Source organism: Pelodiscus sinensis, chromosome 16, assembly GCF_049634645.1.
Source record: "Pelodiscus sinensis isolate JC-2024 chromosome 16, ASM4963464v1, whole genome shotgun sequence".
In the NCBI taxonomy this organism is placed as follows: Eukaryota; Metazoa; Chordata; order Testudines; family Trionychidae; genus Pelodiscus; species Pelodiscus sinensis.
This window is the reverse complement of record NC_134726.1, coordinates 20,905,601-20,929,512: the sequence shown is the minus strand read 5'-3', so window position 1 is coordinate 20,929,512 and position 23,912 is coordinate 20,905,601. Positions and strand designations below refer to the sequence as shown.

At 43.9% G+C, this 23,912-nt stretch overlaps 1 long non-coding RNA gene across 2 annotated transcripts; it reads right to left on the bottom strand.

Moving 5' to 3' along the window:
• Positions 1–6,856: 6,856 nt before the first annotated feature.
• Positions 6,857–23,186, bottom strand: LOC102449685 (uncharacterized). Of its 2 annotated transcripts, XR_012896149.1 has the most exons (5): positions 22,961–23,186; positions 20,453–20,505; positions 18,817–18,930; positions 8,324–8,481; positions 6,857–6,984 (listed from the first exon to the last, which is right to left on the bottom strand). It is a non-coding gene; the product is annotated as an uncharacterized LOC102449685 (long non-coding RNA). The 2 variants fall into 2 exon arrangements; XR_332073.4 differs by lacking the exon at positions 22,961–23,186 and having other exon boundaries at positions 20,453–22,602.
• Between the last annotated feature and the right edge of the window lie 726 nt (positions 23,187–23,912).

Here is a 23,912-nt window from a genome sequence, read left to right as displayed (position 1 = left end):
GTATGAACATTTTTTAAATAATAATTTGTTTTATTGAACGTTTCAGGGCCAATTTACATCAGACCAGATCCTGTTTCTTCTTTTTTTTTTCTTAAGCTTTTAAAATATACTTTGATTTAAATAATTTGATTACATTGCTTTTTGTGAACAATTTTTTTCTTTATTTCCTAACTGCTGGCTCTGTAAACTCATCATGGGATCTGAGAGTATATCTGCTATATTTTGCAATAGCGGATGCATTCAAAAGACGCAGGATATCCCAAAATAGTACTGCAGTGTTAGACGTACCCTGATACTCAACCCTGATAAGACTGTGATAATGCCTGTATAGAGGGAGAATCAATCTGAAGAAGTGGCAGAAATTATATCAGTATCTTTGACTAATAGGGCATGTCATCGGTTGGTTGGTGAATCTGTTGAATCCTGAGGTGTTTCTAAATGTCCAGAGAACAATGTAAATTGTAAATTTTTTGGAGCAGAATAAGGAACATTCATTCTTATCTTGCACTTGAGGGATATTACATTTTCTCTTGTGTATTTGAACCATCTCATTGTTTACTCATGATTTTGTTACCCTTGTGTTAGACTACTGCAGTGCTATAAAAGGAAGGCGTCATCAGGTCCCTGATATTTAATATCTACTCACAGATGTGGATCCCTGAAATGGAAACTAAAAACCTATTCCCAGCTCTTTTCAGGTAGAATAAATATTAATACCTGAAATGCAAGGAGTTTGTCTGAGAGCGCCCCCCTGAAGTGTTAATCTTCTGCATTTTCTCTGGAAGTCTTTGATCAAAATGGCCTATGCTGGGGCCTAAACATTTATTCAACCTATGAGCTCAACTGTAAAAACTATGTGAAAGTTATGTCATAATCTTATATATGTGTGAGATTTTGTCTGTCTTATCAAGGACTCCTAAATGGTGAGAGCTAGAATCACCAAATTCAGTATACAGCTTTCTCTTACCATAACTTAAAGTAACATAAAGGTTTAGTTGTGCCAGGAAAATGGGATGGGCCTGCTTCTTAAAAATCAAACAGAAAAGAAACAGAAATCACCAAATCAAGTGCAGTCCTCAAAATTGACATAACTAAGTGAATGTTGAAAGAGACTGAACGAGAGCAAGAACAATAGGATGAACTTGGAATAGGAGTGCTTCTTAATAAGCCTTACAGAAAAGAGATAAAATGGAGAAATTTTAAGTAGTGCTCTGTTTTGGCATAGCTAAATCAATGCTTAAGATTTGAAAACTAGAAGTCAGTGTTATTGGAAACCAAATTGACGATGACCCTTTTTTGTTAAAACATAGCGAATAAGAATTTATAGGGATGAAGAAAAAAATATACTTGATGGAATTCCCATTTTTAAAAATGTAGTAAAAATAATTGAACAAAACAATTGTAACAATCCTTTTTAAGAAATTCAAAACAAAAATTAATTTAATAAAAATAACACTTCTTGAAAAATGCAATCATTTAAATGAAACGTATATTTTATGTTTATTTAAGAAAAAATACCACCTTAATTGAGTAAAGGACCAGAACAAGGCCAGGCAAATCTGCTAATAACATATAAGAAATATTGATGGGAAAAGATACGAAAAGGAGACAAATTAAAGCCAAAATAAAAGAGCCTACTGATACGGTTTGAGGAGTGTTCACCTCTCTTTTAACCAAGCATAATTTTGAGCCAAAAATTAATTAACTATGCTTGATGTGTCAGGTACTAGGCCTAAATTAAGGTCCTTAAAGAAAGAGATGTTGGGGTGAGAACATAGAAGAACAGACAGAGACTAATGGAGTGAGCTTGAATGTAAGGCTGCTATTCCCACCATCTCTTGGGACTCTGAAGTCTCCTCCCGCCCTGCCAGCAGCGTGTGGCGCTTCTAAGCGCCAAGTGCTTGCAGGGCGGAAGAAACTTCATGCACTTCCTTCTGCCCCCAAGCTCTGATTGGCTTGGGAGCAGGGTAGTGGCAGGGCCTCTGCAGGCCGGATCAAGCTGCTTGGCAGGCCAGATCCAGCCCGCGGAGGCCCTTTTGCCCATTCCTGATCTAGATGGTGCTTGGTCCTGCTGTGAGTAGGAGACTGAACTTGGGGTCCCTTCCAGTTCTAGTGTTCTATGATTCTAAGCAAGCCGAGGTCTCTATAAACCAAGCCCTGAACCTTATTTAATACCGTTTAATATCGACACCTTTAGCCAATATGTCCTATCTACCTTAATACAACAGTTATAAATCTTCTAGATGCACTATCAAACTAATGGAATATCATTTCATTGAACTATGTCAATAGAAGTTCATGGGACTGCATCAAAGTTTCTTTGTATAGGAGGTACTGTTCGCTGAAATTGTATCTGCCATTCAGAATAAGTGTGAAGGCTAACAATGCTGCTGTATGTGAGCACTTTTCATTTTTTTCTGGGTGGATTTTATGGTAATAGTACTAATAAGGGCAGATTTTGGTCAAACTTCCATTACATATGATTTGCCAATTCAGCTTGAGTCCTGACTAGTAATGCTTCTATTATTCCAATCCTAAACCTTTGGAGCAAATTGCCACTCATGCTAAATTATGTTGCTTTTTGAGATTTGTCTCAAGTCTCCATGATGGTGTGTGTAGATGAGGAAACCGCTTGGCCAGAATTCATTATCCAATGGCAGCAACAGTGAAAGCTGTTATATAGACAGGACTCAGGAGTTTTGACTACTGTGTCATCTGACTCTAGCATGTACTGGTGGTGAATTAATGCTATAGAGTTTGCTAATATAGACAGACAGTTGAAACTAGCATGAGAAACTTTTTCTAATAATCTTACTAATCTAAGTATACCAGGAAGCCCGGGGCAGAGCATCTGTACCCCGGGCTTCCTGGAGTCAGCCACTGATCAGTTTCAGCAGCGGCTGAATCAGGGATGCCTGGGGCAGAGCAGCTAGGGTGCTGCAGGGTTGGTCTCGTAGGTCTGAGGGGCGGCGCTTCTGGACCAACCCGGCAGCACCCCAGCTGCTCTGCCGCAGGTGTCCCCGATTCAGCCACTGCTGAAACTGACCAGCAGCGGCTGAATCGGGGACACCTGGAGCAGAGCCAGACTATCGGAAGGGGGGGCTATGAGGGTTCTGGGGTGGCATCCCACCCCAGACCCCTCATAGCCCCCTCTTCCAATAGTCCTGCATATTTGATAATCTGGCACCCCCTGGGTCCTAAAGGTGCCGGATTATCAGAAGTTTACTGTACAATGACTTTAAATCAGATGCTCGTGTAGAAGTTTTAGAAAGTACACTCTTACGTTTAGATAAGTTACTGGAAATGTTAGATGATCTCTCAAATCTGAGCAGTCCATTTACACTTCTCGTGTTATTTCCTTTATTGCCTTAATAGCTAAAGTAGACACTGTGCTTTTAATGACTAATTTAATATTTAACAAAAATATCCCTTGTCCAAGTACTTTAGTGTTATTTTAAAACAACAATAAAATGGATCAAACAAATATAGCCTACTAAAATGAATGGGAAAATCACAGGACGAGGGCAAATTGTAAAGTAGGTAATTAAAAGTCATGACAAAGAACAGTAAGGGTCTGTCAGATGAAATCAAGAAAAGAATGAACTTTCAGAAGAGATTGAAAGGGGAGATATGAGAGAATGAATCAGAAGAGGGAGTAGTACAAAGAACCAGAGTTTGTATTAGGAAGTAACAGAACAGGAAAAGAATCTCTTGCAATATGAAATGTAGATAGTACAGTGTCAGACCAAGATGTGTGTGTGTTTGTCAGAAGATTGGCAACAAAGGGTGTTGTATCTACATGGCAGTGGGGAGGACAATGCTTAGTACAGGTAGCATAATGATTCTCAAACTTTTTGGTCCTTGACCAACCCTTTTCAACGCAAACCATTCCATGGACTACCTGCCAACCCCCACAGATGACAAAATGGACACAGGAGAGGTTGGGGTTTTGGGCCCAGAGCGGGGGAATAGCGGGGGGGGAGGGGGGAGGAGAAGAGTCCTGCCTAGGAGAATGGGTGTGGGCTGATGGTCTGGTCAGAAGGGAGAATGTAGGAGCAAATGGGGATGTGGGGTTTGTGGGAGGAGAGGTATATGAAGTGTGTGGCGTCTAGGTATGAGGGAGATGGGGGGGCTGGCCTGCCTCTGCACCCCCAGGCACTGCTCCCTGCTGTTACAATTGGCCAGAATCCTGGCCAATGGCAACAGCAGGAAAAGCCTCCCAGTGAGCTGTTTCCTGCACTGCTATTCCCCTAGCTGGGTGGGGGGAGCAGGAGTGCGGGGAGCCCTTTCTGCCTGCGAGCTAGATCTGCCCTGTGAGGCTGAGGATTCCCCCTCCCCTCCTTGAGTAGAGAGCCCGTGCTGGCACTAACCTTGGGGAGGAGGAGCTGGAATGCCAGTGCGGGCTCCCTGCTGCACAGGACGAACTCATGGACCACCTGCAAGACTGTCGCATGCCACTAGTGGTCCATGGGTGACATTTACAGAAATAGTAAGACACACTGACTCTGGTGAAGCAAGCATTCTAAAAATAGCAGTGTGGTCACAGCAGTATAGACAACAACTAGAGCTAGATACCTGAATATGTACCCAGGAGGCTGGGGAGGGTTGTACTTCAATGGCTAACCCAAGTTGCTGCCCATGCCACCATGGCTTCACTGCCATTTTGTAGTGCACTAGCTCAAGCAGAGACTGTGTGTTTATCCACAGTTGGAAGCATGCTCCCAGTTGCTGTGTAGACACATTCCAAAATAAAAAAGACAGTTTCTCTTCCTCTGCTGTTTATCTGAGAACACTGTACCTACAATGTTATTCTTTTATCAGTAAAGGTATAAAAAGAACACCTGGAAAACTTAATCATTTGCAAACATGCAGTTGTGTTTAGAAACAATTTCAGTACTGTACCATCCTTTTAAGACCAACCGCCACAATAACTTAGTCCTGAAAAAAATCCAGGAGTCGGCTGTGCATTTACAAATGGCTTACTTGGTTAGTCTGATAAGACATGGTAAAAAGGATTTAAAAGTATATTAAGAATGCAACTTACTTTTTCCATAATAATTCCTTGAATCTTCTTGGATAAAATTAGCACTTGATTCTTTTAATGTGTTAGTTTCCTGTGTACTTTTAAAACAGAAAACATCAGTGCTATGAGAAGTATAAAATAACTACTTTAAAATAAAATCAAGACGACTTGTCAGTACGTAATGAGATTTATAGCCTTGCTCATTATTTTTCCAGTCTTTTCTAATGTGCCTATTCTCACTATCAGACAGTCTTCTCCTTATATATTACTATACATTGACTGTCAATGCCTTTATTAGGGCAGAAAAGTCATTACATATAAGACTTTCTATTATTAGGTTTTCTAACTTGTACTGCACTGCATGGTAGCTATAATACACAGCATAACAAAAATAAGCAATTTGGCCTGTTAATTATTTCTCAGTGTCTAGATAGGAACAGTAACTTCCCTTGAGTTTGGGAGGGCAAGTTTGGTTCTTCGCTTTCCATTAAGAAAATTGTTTTCCTAAAATCAAAAGCTCATTTAATTATAATGATTTTATTTTTATGTAATCAGACTAGACTGACTTCAGTTTCTAACTATAACTAGGAATTACAGTAGGATGAAAAGTAGTGATTGTGAATTGATCAGGCCAGATCAAATATTTCTCTGCCACTGTCAAAGAGAAAAGAGCGTGAATTCTAAATAGGACTCAGGTTAGATGACACACATCACAAACTGCATACAAATACAATTTAGCCAAATAATTTGGGGACCTGACAGTATTTCAGTAAATGGCCATTTGGACAGTGAGGGATAAACTTACAACATGGGAAAGATCCCCCGGTAATAAATGTCCTGATTCAGTGAATAATTTAATAATCCCAATGATTTCTGTACATCCTAAAAACTATATAAATATACCCACTCAGGCAGCATATGAGATCACACCAGGCATGCGCAGCTTTGTAGCACATATGGATAGGTCCTATACTAAGTATAACATGTTTAATATCATGTATTTAATGTTACGTAGCCTGCTTCTCCTCTCTTTATCTAGTGTAAACAGGCATAGTTTCAAGGAAGTTGATTGCTCAAAATGAAAGCAGAATCAAGCCAGTGATCACCATTTTTAAAAGAAATGAAAATGTGGACATTTACTACTAAAATACTAAGGTATGTCTGTGGCAGTCCCCTGGGCACGAGCACTCCGTCCGGGTCCGGGACCCTGTGAGCCCAACTGCCACTCATCCCCCTTACAGCAGTCCGTTCTGGGGTTCCATACCCCAGTTGCCTGAGATCCTCGTACTCCCTCCCAGGTTTCGTCTGGTCCACTCTTCGCAGGGATGGGTGTGAAGGGAGACCTGGGCCATCCCTCTCCACCGGGTCCCAGCCCAGGGCTCTAAGTGCAGGGTCAACGCTTCTCTGCATGGCTGACGGGGTGCATTCCCGAAACGTGTCAGCCCATGGGCACCACAAGTACCCTGCCTCGGGCTGCTTCCTTCCCCACACTGATCCCTGGGTGGCACCTCCAGCTCCCCAGTGCCTACTGCGGTTCCAGGGGCCAGGCACTCACTCTGTCCTCCAGCGCCTCTCCTGGGGTCTCTCTCGCCGGCGACGTTCCTCGCTTGGGACTCACCGCTCTCCCTCCGGGGACACCCTGCCATCCCCAGTCTCCGATGCTGGCAGGACTTTTTGAGACGGCCCGCTGGCCACAACGCTGACTGGCAGCCCTGCCCACTCCGTGATGCGGGGTCTTCCCCCGTCACTTCTGGGCAGCCGCCTGCCACTTCTGCTCGGTCCGGCCAGGGGCCAGGCTCACGGCATTGGTGCTGCCCCAGCGGGGAGAAGGGTCTCCACTGTGCTCCAGGTTGGTGGCAGTGCTGTGCCCCTCAGGCTCTCTGCGCGTCTTCCCCACGCCCCCTTTCTGGCCGGCCGGCATGCGGGCCGTTGGCGGCCCGTCACAATGTAAAACACAGGGCCTACAGAATGTAAGCAAGTTCTTTTAAACTCCTACTGTGTCTAATCCCATGCCAAAATTTTCTGACAGACCCCCTCCCAAATAAAACCTAATATCTTTTCCTGCAACAAAGTCACAATTGCATCCACAGCAAACAGTTCGTCACATAACCCTGTTTCTAGTGCCTAGTTTTTCTATTTTCTTTGCACGACTTGCTGTAAATGACTGTGCACCACTGTGTTGTTTGCAACCACCAGTATTTGACCAACATATAATTACTGTCTCAGGGTGTGATTTGTTTTCAAGTAATATTGGTATCTGAGACATGAAGTTAGACTACCAGTCTTTTAGATCTATTATGCTTTCCCAATAGGTCTAGACACTGAGCATTCGAAACTTCTATTAATAAAAGCTTGTGTTTCAGAAATGTGCGAAAGTAGAAGTTACCTAGTTTCAAAAGGGAAACAGTGGGGTCTATATAAAGATTCCCTCTAACACACACATTTGATATTAAAAAAAACTCTGGACCTCTAAGACTTTCAAGAAGAGAAAAGTCTTCTGCATTATATTTGACATAATCTACCATGTTTGGAAAGATTTATGGTTTTGAGAATCTCTCTCAGTAATGCTGCCTTTCCACAGCTGGCCTTTTTATTATTTATAAGAAATTTACGGGTTAAATATTTTTCTTCCTATTGTTTTGATAAAGTTTAGGTGGCGCAAATGTCATGAAGTCAGATAATACAAATAGGGACATTCAAAAGAAAAAGTTCAGCTAACTTTAAAAATGAGAGTTATAAAGAGATTCTGTTCTAACATCTGATACAAATTTCCAATCTGATCACAGGATACATCTACACTGCACTGTTATTTCAAGATAACTAGTGTTATTTCGAAATAACTACGTGAACATCTACACAGCCATTCTGTTATTTCGAAATAACGGATGGCTTATTCTGAAATCTGTAAGCCTCATTCTATGAGGAATAATGCCTATTCCAAAATAGCTAAATAAGGTGTGTGTAGACGCTTCACTGCTGCTATTTCAAAATAGCCCCTCACCAGGGCCATTCTAAGTTATTCCTCCCCATTGCCTCTTAGGGTTTCCCTAATGTAGACGTGCTGCCTCAGACTAATTTTGAGGCTTCCCTGCAGTACAGACATACAATTTTGAAATACGTTATTTTGGAATAACTATTCCAGAATAACTTATTTTGAAATAAGTGTGTAGTGATGTACCCTAAAATATGAAAGTGCTGTAAATATGAAACCAGCGTAAAAAGCCACAGAATAGAAAATTATAGGCTATCACAGTTTCAAACAGCTGTACTGCTGAAAATCTCTCTGAACTTTTCTCACACCTCTTATCTTCATATTCCTGGGGATCTGCAGAGATCACAAGGGGAGGTGTATGCTGCTTGTCACAACAGTCCAATCTTTGAATATGTTTAGCTTCTTTCCTTTTCTGGTGTGAGGCACAGTCTGGCTTCTTCATTCCCTCTGAAGAGATTTCACAAGTCTGAGCAGAAGATAAGTGTAATTATATTAATAAAATCTTTACACATTGAGTTTGCTACCGGTAAGGTATTAATTCACAAACAATTCCCCATTACATTAGTAGTCCGCAAGAGCAATAATAATATTAACCACTTTTCCTCTTCTAAGGTTTACATGTTATCTGTTTAATCCTCACAGAATCCCAGTAAAATAGAAACAATGAATAGTCTTGTGGCAGTGTTCCTTCTAAGATGCATGGCAGCACAGCTTCATAGGTGATTAATCAGTCCCACCCAGTCAGTCAGCTCTGAGCCTCTGACTGGGTGGGGCTGATTAATCATCTGTGAAGCTGTGCTGCCATGCAGCTTGGAGGAAATACTGTCCTGTGGCATTTTAGAGACTAACAAATATATAGGATCATGAGCTTTCCTGGGAAAAAACACACTACGTCAGATGAGTTGGAGTGGAAATAATGGAATCCAAGGTGTATATAACAGCAAAAGCAGTTATCTGTCAATTGAAGGACCCGTTAATGAAGCTAATTAAGTAGGCTGGATGTGTCCCATTCATAGCTTTTGATGTGAAAATGCAAACATCAAAGGCAGGGAAAATTGACTTTGTAGTGTGTTAACCAGTTAATATCTTTATTCAAGCTCAGGTTGACTGTCAAATTTATAGATTAATTCCATTTCAGCAGTTTCTCTCTGTAATTGGTAAAATTCCTTTGTAGAAGAATGGCTACTTTTAAAATCAATATTGAGTGTCCAGGTAGGTTAAAATGTTCCCCTACAGCAGGAGTCGGCAACCTTTTCAAACCAAAGAGCCAAACTACATAAAAATTCAGAAGAAGTGGTCAATAAAGAGCCGTATAAGAATGCCCATTTGCATGACAAACTATACAACTAATTACTGATAATTGACATAATGACTGTGGAAGCAGGAAAAAGGGAATAAGGGAATTTGTGTGCAGCCATCTTAGTCTTGTCAGTAGTAGAGTAAGAGTTAGGCTAAGTGTGTAGCCTGACAACACGAGAGCTGTAACAAGACACTGCCTTCACCTCTCGCCTCCATACGGAGATAAGGATAGAATGCTGATTCTGGCAGGTACCTTGAGATAAGGAGCATCTGGGTAGAACTAAATAACTGTTAACCATTGGTGTTTGTAATGGGAAGGAGACTAATTGTTATTGTTATTATATTTAATGGACAGTACATAAACTGCTTCATAATTGCTTGTATTCGAAGATCTGCCTCTGGGGGTCTCCCCCCTCTTCACTCCCCCCATCCAAATCAGTTTTCCCTTGCTGCAGCTCGTAATAAAACTGTCTCTGACTACTTGTTGCTTATAAACGCAGAGTGAGGACAATGTTTTCTTCCGCTTGACTAATAACAGCATAAATTAAACGTACTCCCAGACTTTATTTAATGGGACTTCTGCTGCTGCATCTTTTTGCATGTTTCTTTGAAGTTTACATTATAATTGGTCAAATCCAGCTTCATGCATGCATTGAGGCTGTCTTCTGCCAATCTTATGGCAGGGGGCTGGGGATGAGGGAGGGCAGGAGTCTGGGGTAGATTGTATGAGGAGCTCAGAGCAGGGGGTTTGGGTGTATGATGAACTCAGGGCACAAGGTTGGGGTGTTTGCAGGTAGAGGAGTGTAATGGCTGGGGATGTGAGGGTGCAGGAGTCTAGGTTGGGGTGTATGAAAGGCTCAGGGCAGGGGGCTTGGGTGTATGATGGATTCAGGGCACAAGGTTGGTGACGGGGGGGTGCAGGAGTGTTATGGTAGGAGACTGGAGAGGTGGTGATACAGGAGTTTGAGGATGTGGCGGTATGGGGGGCTCAGGGCAGGGGGCTCAGGTATATGATGGGCTCAGAGATAGGATGTGGGGGGCGGTGCAGGAGTGTAATGACACTGCTGGCAGATGGGGGCTGAGACCCAATTCGGGGTTTGTTGGCCAGGCTTCATGTTTAAATTAAATAAAGTAAAATATTATGTCCAACACAAAAGGTTTCAACATTGTCTTTATTTATTTTTTTGGTTGGGGGCCACTGACCCTCAGAAAAATTAACTGGGGCCCACACAAGCGAGAAAAAAACCCTTCAACACCCCCAACGCTCACTGATGTGGCCCCCAAATGAAATACCTTACTCCCCTGGTACTCCAGCCCCATGCATGGGGGGACGGGCAGAGAGGACTGAGGTTTGAGGCCTTAGGCTAGATTTATTCTTCTGGCGTTTTAGGGTGAGTGGATTTTGTGGCCCGCCCCTATACTCTGGGGTGGAGCCGGCCAAAAATGAGGGATTAAGTGTGTGGGACAGAGCTGCCAATGAGTGGGATAGGGATGGAGGTACAGGATTATTGCAGAGTCTTTGGCCATTATCTTTGAAAACTGATGGAGATCGGGAGAAATCCCAGAAGATTGGAAAAAGGCAAATGTAGTGCCCATCTTCAAAAAAGGGAAGAAGGATGATCCAGGGAACTACAGACCAGTCAGCCTTACCTTAGTCCCTGGAAAAATCATGGAGGGGATCCTCAAGGAATCCATTTTGAAGCACTTGGAAGAGGGGAAAGTGATCAGGAATAGTCAGCATGAATTCACCAAGGGCAAGTCATGCCTGACCAATCTGATTAGCTTCCATGGTGACGTAACTGGCTCTGTGGATATGGGAAAGTCAGTGGATGTGATATACCTTGACTTTAGCAAAGCTTTTTATACGGTCTCCCACAATATGCTTGCCAGCAAGTTCAGGAAGTATGGATCAGATAAATGGGCTGTAAGATGGATAAAAAGCTGGCTAGACTGTCGGGCCCAATGAATAGTGATTAACGGCTTGATGTCAGGTTTGCAGCCAGTTTCTAGCAGAGTGCCCCAAGGATCGGTTCTAGGGCCAGTTTTGTTCAACATCTTTATGAATGACCTGGATGAGGGGATGGATTGCACCCTCAGTAAGTTTGTGGATGACACTAAGCTAGGGGGAGAGGTAGATACATTGGAGGACAGAGATAGGGTCCAGAGTGACCTAGACAGATTAGAGGATTGGGCCAAAAGAAATCTGATGAGGTTCAACAAGGACAACTATAGAGTCTTGCACTTGGGACTGAAGAATCCCAAACATTGTTACAGGCTGGGGATCGACTGGCTAAGTAGCAGTTCTGCAGAAAAGGACCTGGGGATTACAGTGGATGAGAAGCTGGATATGAGTCAACAGTGTGCCCTTGTAGCCAAGAAGGTGAATGGAATATTAGGTTCGAATAGGAGGAGCATTGCCAGCAGATATAGAGAAGTGATTATTCCCCTTTATTTGCACTGGTGAGGCCACATCTGGAGTACTGCATCCAGTTCTGGGCCCCCCACTACAGAAAGGATGTGGATGCACTGGAGAGGGTCCAGCAGAGGGCAACCAAAATGATTAGGGGGTGAAGCACTAACCTATGAAGAGAGACTAAGGGATTTGAGCTTATTTAGTCTGAAGAAGCGTTAGTAAGGGGGGATTTGTTAGCAGCCTTCAACTTCCTGAAGGGAAGTTCCGAAGAGGATGGAGAGAGGCTGTTCTGAATAGTAATGGATGGCAGAACAAGGAGCAATGGTCTCAAATTACAGTGGGAGAGGTCTAGGTTGGATATTGGGAAAAACTATTTCACTAGGAGGGTGGTGAAGCACTGGAATGGGTTACCTAGGGAGGAGGTGGAATCTCCATCCCTAGAGGTTTTTAAGTCTCAGCTTGAGAAAGCCTTGGTTGGGTTGATTTAGTTGGGATTGGTCCTGCCTTGGGCAGTGGGCTGGACTTAATGACCTCCTGAGGTCTCTTCCAGCCCTACGATTCTCTGATCTGGGAGGGAGGTGAGGTGCACGAAGAAGTGAGAGTGCAAGGTCTGGGTGGGAGATAGGGTGCAGGAGAAGGCTGGGGGCAGGGTATCTGGCTGGGAGGGAGGGAACAGGAGTGGACTGGGGGCAGGGTGCTTGGCCGGGGGAAGGGGCCAAAAGCAAGGGAAAGGGCTGGAGGAGGCAGAGGGCAGGAACGGGCTGGGAGTGCAGGGCCTCAGCAGGGGAGGATAAGTGAGGGGGTTTGGGGTCTGGGCATGAGGGATGGGGTCCACTTACTAGCTTCCATGTCATGTCATGGGCACCGTGTAACACAGCCTCCCACTGCTTCCATTCCCTGGATTCTGGCCAGTGGGAGCAAAGGAGAAGCCTTTGTCCCTTTGATGCTATCTCCTAGCCGGGGGAAGGAAAATGGCAGCATGTGGAGCTTATCCCCCATATGCTGGATCTGACACAGAAACTCAGGGCTTTCTTCCTCCTGCTCCCCCTCTCACCCTGCAGGAAGCTGGTGCTGGTGTTCTAATTGTACAGGGGACCACAAGGCTGTAGTGCCGGTGCTGGCTCCCTGCTGTAGGGCCATAACAAGGGCGAGGCAAGTGCAGCACTTGCCTCAGGTGCATAGATGGGGGGGAGGGGGAGCGCAAAAAAGATAGCTACTCCGCTGTCTTCGCTCATGCCTCCCTTCACGTCAGCACCCCCATCCGCACTGAGGATAGTCTTGCCTCAGGTGCCAAATTAGCTATTTATGACTCTGCCCTGCTGTTGGAGGAGCTAAGCTGGAGCTCCAAACGAGCCATCTCTGGCTCCCTTGTGAGCTATATTTGACTCGTGAGAGTGAGACATAGGTTGCCAACCCCTGCCCCCCACAGGTTTATGTGTGTTACCATTCCTGATATCTTTGTCCATTTAGAAGAGCGACAAGAATGATTAAAGGTCTAGAGAACATGACCTATGAAGCCAGGCTTCATGAACTGGGCTTGTTTAGTTTGGAAAAAAGAAGATTAAGGGGGGACATGATAGCGGTTTTCAAATATCTAAAAGGGTGTCACAAGGAGGAAGGAGAAAATTTGTTCCTCTTGGTTTCTGAGGACAGGACAAGGAGTAATGGCTTAAAGTGCAGCAGGGGAGGTTTAGATTGGACATTAGGAAAAAATTCCTAACTGTCAGGGTGGTCAAATATTGGAATAAATTGCCAAGGGAGGTGGTGGAATCTCCCTCTCTGGAGATATTTAAGAACAGGTTAGATAGACATCTGTCAGGGATGGTGTAGGTGGAGCTTGGTCCTGCCTTGAGGGCGGGGGGCTGGACTCGATGACCTCTTGAGGTCCCTTCCAGTCCTATTATTCTATGATTCTATGATTCTTTGATGCAGAGACTTTCTGTTTGACCAATACATATAAATATGCACAAGCTAAATATGAATCGCATATAAATATGCACCACAAGCTAAATATGAATCAACATTGTAACACTGTTGCAAAAAAGTGAACATTCTGGGAGTATCACCAGGAATATTGTAAGCAATACACAAGAAGTAATTCTTGTGCCCTAGTCTGCTGAGATAGCCTCAGTTGGAGTGTGGTATCCAACTCTCTGTATCACCTTTCAGGAAAGATGTTGGCAAACTGGTGAAAGTGCGTAGGAAAGCAACAAAAATAAAGATTTAGAAAATATGAACTATTAGGGAACGTTGAAAAAACTGAGCTTAGTCTGCAGAAGAGAAGACTGAAGATGGACGTAACAGTTTTCAAGTACATGAAAGATTGTTACAAGAAGGAAGGAGAAAATTTTTTAAAAATAGGAAAAGAAACAATGGGCTTAAATTGAAGAAAAGAAGGTTTAGAAAATGTCAAGGTAGTTAATCAATTAAACAAATTGCCTAGAGAAGTTGTGGAATCTCCATCATTGGAAATTTTTAAGAGCAGGTTAGATAAATTCCTGCCTGGGATGTTTTAGTTATCACTTATGCTACGTCTAGACTGCAGGTTTCTGAAAAACCTTCTTCCAAAAGAGAGCATCCACACTACCAAAGCGTATCGAAAAAGGGATGTGCTTTTTCAAAAGATAGCGTCCACACTGAATGGATGCTAGCTCACATTTAAGCTGTGATGGATGGAGTGGCAACCAAGGCACCTGTGCTTTTTTCTCTTTCCTCTTCTTTCAAAAGAATTCCCTCTCTCTATCCACACACACCTTTTTCTAAGGAGCTCTTTCGGGAAAAGGCTCCACATAGAAAGAGGTTTACCAAGTTGGAAAAACCCCTCTGTTCCTTTGATTTTTTTCCCAAAAGAACATGATTGCAGTGTGGACATAATGTTTTTCCGATGAAACTCTGTAGTGTAGACACAGCCTTTGTCCTGCCTTAAGGGCAGGGGACTGGACTAGATGACCTATTGAGCATCCTTCCTGTTTGACTCTGTGTGCCACAGGCAGAGAATTGGAGGGACCATGGTGCGCCAGTGCCTGTGTCCTTCGCAGAGGCAGGGAAATGATAGTCAGACATACATGGGTAATCCTAGCAAGTGATCTGCACCCACACATACAAATAAAAATTAGGCCCTCTGTGTTACATGCATACAAAATATTCTACATTGGTCAATCTGTTTGCTCAGAACATGAACTGTGGTTTCACATACAAGTCCCTCACATAGAAGCATAGAACCACAGAGCTGGAAGAGACCTCAGAAGGTCATCAAGTCCAGCCCCCTGCCCTAGGCAGGACCAATCCCAACTAAATCAACCCAGCCAGGCTTTGTCAAGCCGAGACTTAAAAATCTCTAGGGACGGAGACTGCACTACTTCCCTAAGTAACCGATTCCAGTGTTTCACCACTCTCCTAGTGAAATAGTTTTTCCTAATATCCAACCTGGACCTCTCCCACCACAACTTGAGACCATTGTTCCTTGTTCTGCCATCCATCACTACTGAGAACAGCCTTTCTCCAGGCTCTTTGGAGCCTCCCTTCAGGAAGTTGAAGGCTGCTATCAAATCCCCCCTCACTCTTCACTTCTGCAGACTAAACAGACCCAACTCCCTCAGCCTCTCCTCGTAGGTCATATGTTCCAGCCCCCTAATCATTTTGATTGCCCTCCGCTGGACCCTCTCCAATGCGTCCACATCCTTTTTGTAGTGGGGATCCCAGAACTGGACACAATACTCCAGGGCTATGGCTACATTGGCACCCCTTTCTGGAAAAGGGATGATAATGAGTCCAGTCCTACTTGAAAGTAGGAATAAGGGATCTTCCGGAAAAGGGTTTATTTTCCGCAAGATCGCGTCTAGACTGGCGCTTTTCTCCGGCAAAACCCCGAGCCGGAAAAAAGTGGCAGCCATGTTCATGCAAATGCCTCGGGGGATATTTAAATCCCCCGCGGCATTTGCAATTCCGACTGGTCTCATTAGCATCCCTTTTCCCGAAAGGGGTGCCAATGTAGACACAGCCCAGATGTGGCCTCACCAGAGCCGAATAAAGGGGAATAATCACATCTCTGGATCTGCTGGCAATGCTCCTCTTAATACAACCTTATATGCCATTCGCCTTCTTGGCTACAAGGGCACACTGTTGACTCATATTCAGTTTCTCATCCACTGTAATCCTCAGGTCCTTTTCTGCAGAACTACTACTTAGCTGGTTGGTCCCCAGCCTGTAACAATGCTTGGGATTCTTCCGTCCCAAGTGCAGGACTCTACACTTGTGCTTGTTGAACCTCATCAGATTTCTTGTGGCCCAATCCTCCAATTTGTCAAGTAACTCTGGACCCTATCTCTACCCTCGAGTGTATCTACCTTTCCCCCTAGTTTAGTGTCATCTGCAAACTTGCTGAGGGTGCAATCCATCCCCTCATCCAGCTCATTAATAAAGATACTGAACAAAACCGGTTCTAGAACTGAACCTTGGGGCACTCTGCTAGAAACTGACCACCATCCTGACATCAAGCCGATGATCACTACCCGCTGGGCCCGACCATCTAGGCAGCTTTCTATCCATCTTACCATCCATTTATCTAATCCACATTCCCTTAACTTGCTGGCAAGAATATTGTGGGAGACTGTATCAAAAGCCTTGCTAAAGTCAAGGTGTATCACATCCACTGACTTTCCCACGTCTACAGAGCCAGTTGCCTCATCATAGAAGCTAATCAGATTGGTCAGGTATGACTTGCCCTTTGTAAATCCATGCTGACTATTCTTGATCACTTTCCCCCTTTCCAAGTGCCTCAAAATGGATTCCTTAAAGATCCCTTCCATGATTTTTCCTGGGACCGAGGTAAGACTGACTGGCCTATAGTTCCCTGGATAGTCCTTCTTCCCTTTTTTGAAGATGGGCACTACATTTGACTTTTTCCAATCATCCGGGATCTCTCCTGATCTCCACGACTTTTCAAAGATAATGCCCAAAGGCTCCTCAATGACATTTACCAACTCCCTCAGCACCCTTGGATGCATGAAGTCCGGACCCATGGATTTGTGTACGTTTAGCTTTTCTAAATAGTTCCTAACCTGTTCTTTGCCCACCAAGGGCTGCCCAACTTCATCCCATCTTGCGTCACTTAGCACATTAGTCTGGGAGCTGACCTTGTCAGTGAAGACAGAGGCAAAGAAAGCATTGACTATTTCAGCTTTCCCCACATCATCAGCCTCTAGGTCACCTCCTTCATCCAGTAGGGGCCCCACACCTTCTCTGATCACCTTCTTCTTGCTAACATGCCTGTATAAACCTTTCTTGTTATCCTTCACATCTTTTGCCAGTCGCAATTCCAATTGCGCTTTCGCCTTCCACTTTTTGTAAGCTCCCTTTTTGTGCTTAAGGTCACCAAGGATTTCCCCTGTAAGCCAATCCAGTCTCCTACCATGTTTGCTTCTCTTGCTATGCATCGGGATGGTATCTGTGCCATTAATAAGGCTTCTTTAAAATACTGCCAGCTCTCCTGGGCTCCTTTCCCCTTCATGTTAGCATCCCAGGGGATTCTGCCCATCAGGTCTCTGAGGGAGTTAAAGTCTGCTTTTCTGAGTCCAGGCTGTGTATTTTACTATTCTCTTTTCTTCCTTTGGCCAGAATCCTGAAATCTACCATCTCATGATCACTGCTTCCAAGGTTGTCACCCACCTCTACTTCCCTTATTAGTCACTCCCTGTTTGTGAGCAGAAGGTCAAGCTGTGCATGGCCCCTGGTTGGATCCTTCAGCTCTTGTACCAAGAAGTTATTTCCAACATTCTCTAAAAACTTCCTTATGCAATTAAATAATGAACTGATTGATAAAGTGCCAGCTTCAAATGTCAGCAGCTCTGAGCATCAGTTCACTTATTTAGATACCTAACTTCCTATATTTATTGGATTGATCAAAAAATCCATTAAATAAACTGAAAAACTCAGATTAATGTCAACAGACTCTTATCAGACCTATGCTTTAAAAGTGTGGTTTTGCTTCTGTTGTACAGCCAGTAGCTTGTTCATGACTTGATTTGAAATCAATACTGTACAGACATAAAAGCATTGATAGAATTTGTATAATGTTCTTTATATAAGCTGTAACTCCAATCATAGGTGGTTGGTGAAGGTAGGGCTGTGGGAAGCAAGCTCCCAGCCCCATCCCCTCTGCTGAGGCCCCACCCACTTCCCACCCCCCCAACCACAGGGAGTGGGCTGGTGGATGGGCACTTGCCGCAGCCCAAGACCACAGGGGAGTGAGGAGGGTGTGTGGCACAGCCCCAGCCTCTCCAGCCCCAGAGATCCAGGGAGGAAGAAGTGCATGCAGCCCCAGAACACTAGAGGAGGGAGAAGGGCACATGGCGTGGCCCCGGCCTCCCCAACTCAGGAACACTGAGGAGGGAGGAGGATGTGTGGCTCGGCCCCAGCCCTGGAGCACCAGGGAGGAAGAAGGGTGTGCAGTTCCAGCCTCCCCACCCTGGAACACAGGGAGGACAGGCACTGGGGCTGCAACCGTCTGCTCCCAGAATGCCTGCAGCAGGTGTTCTGGGAGTGGAGTGTGGGCGAGGCCATGCCTATCAGCTTGGGATGGCAAAGCCTTCTCCCACCTTGGCTACAGGAAACCCATGATTCCAGTGTTGAATTTCTGGAATTCTGCAGAATGACAGATCTGAGAATCAGGGAAGATGAGGGTTATTGATCATAAAAGAATCTCTCCTTGGGATTTGGGGGATTTCTTGATTTTGATGCAAGCTAACCATTCCTTTTCCTTGGTAAGAGGGCTCCTGTCCAATTAATCTGTTTATTTGAAGGGAGTGGAAGTTCATGGGTATTTTCAACTGGAGGTAATTTTATTATTTTGGTCTGATATGATTTTATGAAGCAGCAAAATACTTTGCTAAATTCTGGCTCAAGTACCATGGTTGTATATCCACATTAATTCTATTAAAGTTGGAGCAGTTACTGTGCATTTACAGCCAGAATGTATAATTTGATCCTTTATCATCGCAATTTATGGGGAACTTGTTGTGAAAGTGCAACGGTGGGAAAATGTTCTATTACTTCCTTACTGATTAAAGCAATCTGACCTGTATTACTTACAGCTGCAACAATTAGTTTGAAGCTGATGAAATGAGCCTCATGACTTCTTCTTGTGATACCTATGGGGGAGGAAGCTGAGGTAGTCTGGAAGGGAAGCTGTGCAACTTCTTTGTTCTAGTTAAAACATGAGAGAATGTATTTTAAACTGTGTTGAAATAAAATTATGTCCATATAAATAGGAAATAATATACCAGAGGTGTATGTGAATATCAGGAATGTACATAAATGGCCATGATTTCAAAACAAGCAGACTGCTGTGAATACAGTGAAATATATTAGACTATTCTATTAGCTGTTATGATATAAGCTGTCTGTATGTGGGGCATTTTGAAGCTGTGGTATAAACTAATTCGCTTCTCAACAGTTTCTGTTTTTTTAACAGAATTACAGTCATAGAAAAGATTTTTTTTTACCTGGAGTTATAAATTGGATTTCTGTGCTATGTTTTCAGAGACTACTTTTACATGAAAATTGCACTATGCAAATTGTGTAGCTTATTCCGAGTCTAAATCGAAAGAGCTTATTTTTGAAATTTGGTGTTGTATAGACAGCGCCAAATTTCAAAATAAGGTGGTATTCCGACAAATCCCTTAACCCTTGCGGAACGAAGGTTACAGGGACGCTGGGATAGTGTGCCCGCTATTTCGGTAAATAGCGTGAGCTTTTAAAGATGCAGCGTTGCTATTTCTGGATACTTCCGGTATCCCAAAACAACAACGCAGTCTAAATGTATCCTAAATTTCTGTTGGGAAAAGAATAGGGAAAGCCCAGCATTTGATTTGATCCTTATGGAGAGAGGTTTGTTTTGTATTTCTGTACGTGATAATCTATATCTCTTCTTTCTGTCCTTTTAGAGATTGCCAGCACACTTCCTGTTTGCAGTTGTCTATTGGAGCTTAGGTTCATGAAAGAATTATGCTCCATAAAGTAATACCAATTTAAAGACTCCTCCATGCAATTTTCAGATTTTTCTCTCACCCCGTTATTCTATGCTCACCTTTTCCTTCATACATATACTTCTCAAACCTCCCCACAATCACCACAATACTTCTCTTCCAGCAAACAGAATGGGTACATCTAGACTACATTCTTCTTTCGAAAGAAGATATGCAAATTTGGCACTCATTTACATATCTTCTTCCGATCGCTTTTTCGACAGCGTTTTTTTTTAAAGTGAAAGCAGTTTAGACGTGGTTCTTCCGGGGAAAAAAAACCCTTTTTCGAAAGAACCCCTCTTCCTCACAAAATGAGGTATGCAGGGTTCTTTCGAAAAAGTGGGGTCTTTCGAAAAAAAATCCCCTGTCTAAACTGCTTTCACTTTAGAAAAAAATGCTTTTGAAAAAGCAATCGGAAGATATGCAAATTAGCACCAAATTTGCATATCTCCTTTAGAAAAAAGAACGTAGTCTAGATGTCAGTGGCACTACTATTTCATCTATAGGTCAGAGAAGTCCATCTGGATTGTGGAAATGCATTGACCTGACTTTCTTGCACTAGTTATCCCATAGCATACTCAAGTTCCAGTGACTTAGGAGTCATGCTTGGATCTCCTGTGTAGCAGTATATTGCACTGCTGATGCATGTGGCCTAGCCAAGGACGAATGCTTAGTAGAATTCACTGTGTTTTATACATTACCTTTTTGCTGTACTCCTTATTAAGACCAGGCAATGTTTGTCAGTTACAAAATCCTTGAAAACAAACGAACACATAATTACATCTACTTACAGTAACTCTGACTGTAATTGTTATCTTCTTCAGAGAGACTTTAGTAAAACAGCAAAATGGCTCACGTCTCTCCACTGCACCCCAGAAACAGTCTGCCAGCTCCCAGGAGCCTGCCAGGGCCCGGAGAAGGCAGGCGCTTTCCTGATCTAGGACGGAGATCAGGGTGGATCATAATCAGGTTTGGGGGGATGCCCCCAACGTCCATGATCTCCGCGCTAGATGGAGAAATGCAGCCATCTATGGCAGGAAAGCTGCCAGCCTGGCCACCAAAGGCCACATCAAACCCAGGAGCATGTTTTCATTAAAATCAAGTTGGTCCGGCAAGACCCCCAACCCTGAGCTTTTCCTGACCTTTCCTCCCCCTTCCAACTCCCTTCTTCCAGGTTTCCCCCTCCGCTCTCCCACCCTCATTCTGACCCCAGTTTTGGTCAATAAAGAGAGTTTGTTTTTGACAAGAAATGTGTTTTCATTTGACATCAGGAAGGGGGGTTAGGGAGGGGTAAGTGGAAGGAGGGAGGAATGAGGCACAAGCTCCCAGTGGGGCACACCAGGGAGGCTCCTTAGTGCTCCTCTTAGTGCTCCTGCAGGGCCTCCTGGATACTGATAGCCACCCGATGGACCTCCGGGATGACAGCCTACAGAAAGTGCAGTCAGGCTCACAGTAACACGTCCATGAGAAGCACCAGAGTGCGCAGGGGCAGCTCCGGCTCCATGTTGCAGAGTGCTGTGGGTCCCGAGGGCAACCAGAGCACGCAGACACACAAATGCTTTGCTGTCCCTCATCGAGGCAGGCAAGCAAGCAGGGACACCTGAGAACCGGCTGCCCGGAGGGCGGGGGGAGGTGTCCTTTAAGTACAGGTGTCAGGCAGCAGCTACACACAAACACTCCTGATCTGATGCCCTGCCTGACCTGGTTCTGGCTGGCCTTAAATCCGATTCTGTGTCCAGTCAGCGTGGATGCAGTATTTTGAATTAGCAAAATGCTAATTTGAGCTGCATTTTGTGTGTAGACATGTTAATTCGAATTAGCTTAATTCGAAATAGTTAATGCGAATTAAGATAACTCGAATTAACGCTGTAGTGTAGACATACCCTTAGTAACTTTATATATGCATGTCATTCTATTGCACTCAGTGGACATATTTGTGCATATACTCATGCCCAGGGCTCGACAAATAACACAGGCAAGTAGATTGCAACCCGGAAGAGCTGGGTTTGGGTGATCTGTGCATGCACGGCTGGTGAGCAGGGCTCGCCGCGGTTCAGCGAGCCCTGCTCATGCCCACGATAAGTTTGTGATATCTGAGCCTGCCTTTGTGTTTCTGCATAGCAGATGAGAGATGAATGCAGATAATTCATATTAACATAAAGTGTGCATGTAAATCTCTATACAGCAGTGGAAAAACAAATGTCACTCTACGGCAGTAAAATATTTGAACAGGTTCACAGGAAAAGTAATGTATTTTTTCTCTAGCTTTGTAGAGATTTCCTCATTGTACAGCCAAGAGGGTGTGACAACCTATCAAATAATTCAGCATGCAAAATACACTTCTACATTAAAATAAAATACAGTGGAAAAACCTGTTTGTCTGACTTCTTAGAACTCTAAGCAGCATCAATTTACAAATTGGCAAATTTGGCAAAATTGGATGATTAGGTTTTCTGTTTGTTTAAAGACTCTCAGAAATGTTTTATATAAGCTAGCAAACCTGCAACACAAGTTGTAACCCAAGGGAGGAAATTAATAAAAAATGCAGCTTCCAAACCACATTTGGAATTGTGGATCCTTAAAAAGTCCAATCATTCCACTAGCATCAGTGGCTAGTTATTAGTATTTTAACTGTAGCGTAGTCATAACCTGCTCAGAAGAATCTCTGAGACATGGTGGATCAAATGCCAGTGGCAACTTTTACCTATTATTACCACTGTCAGGCTAGGTCTACACTACAGAGTTTTTGTGCAAAAATGGTTTTTTTTGCGGAAAAATTTGCAGAGCATCCACAACTCAAGCACATTTTAGCGCAAGTAAAACGAATGAACAGAGGGGGTTTTCTGGTGTAGGTATTCCTCCTTCTACAAGAAATAACTCCTTTTTGTGCAAGACTTCTTGCACAAAAAGGTGGGTGTGGACAGGCAACAGGCTTTTTTGTGCAAATACAGGAAAGAGGAAAAAGCACAGGTGCCCTGGTGGCCATTCTGTGGATAGCTATCAGCGCTTTCTTTCGAGAGAGTGTCCATGCAGTGTGGACACTCTCTTGCGCAAGAAGTTTTTGTGGAAGATCTCTGCCGCAAAAAGCTTCCTGAGCAAGAAGCCTGTAGTGTAGACACAGCCATAGAGTTTACTAGTGCTAATGCTAACAAAAGAAAATAGTAAGAAAAAATAAGGCTCTACTATTTATTAGAGACAGACGAACTCACTTCTTTAAGGTATTTGTCAACAACCAACAAAAAAGTTAAGATGGCATGAACACGAGCCCCTGTATAATACATACATACAGGGAGGCTGTGTTAGTATTGGATTCTTACACTTTGTCCCATTTTAAACTGCTCTTTAAGCAAAATGTTAACTCAGTAACATTTTATTTTGAGCTGAACTATTGAACAATGCTAGCGACATTTTGCCCTATGCCATTACTCCCCCCATCCCTGTTCACCCTTCTCCTAATCACCACTCACTATTTGCCTTCTACTAGGGATGTAAAAAGTGATTTAAAACAGTAACCATTACATATCCTATTGGTTACACAGCTAAGGATTAGTTTTGCTTGGGGATGGACTACAGCCCGCTGGCAAGCAGGCTCAGTCCTGATGTATGCCTGTGGCTGCAAATTTAAATGCAGAGCTTGCAGTAGGGAGCAGGGGGGAGCTGCTTCCTAAGCAGGAGGAGTTTAACCAGTAACATTAAGTGATAAACATCAGCTTATTGATTACCCAGTTAAACTCTAACATCCCTGCCTTCTACCAGGCACTAACCACCCTTTCCCACTCAACTTCCCCCCTCCATACTCATACACATTTGTACGCTTCCCATACACGCTCATATAGCTATACATTCCCTATGTACTCCATGTTCATGCACAAATCCCATACCCATCCACTGTTCACCTGAACACACCTCCACCTATCTACATGCTGCCCATGCACTAAGTGTAATGGTCCCTCTCCGCACTCGGAGTAACTGCGGGGTCACTGTGCCAATGCAACTATCATACTCATAAGCCTGCGATCTCATCCCCATGCATCCCTGGGCAACCCCGTATCCACTCACCATGTATCCCACACCCCCTCCTACTCCAATGCCCCTCTGTGCCCTTGTGCCCTCCATGTACCGCCCGTACCCCTGCAATCTCCGGTCTCCCTGGCCCTTCCC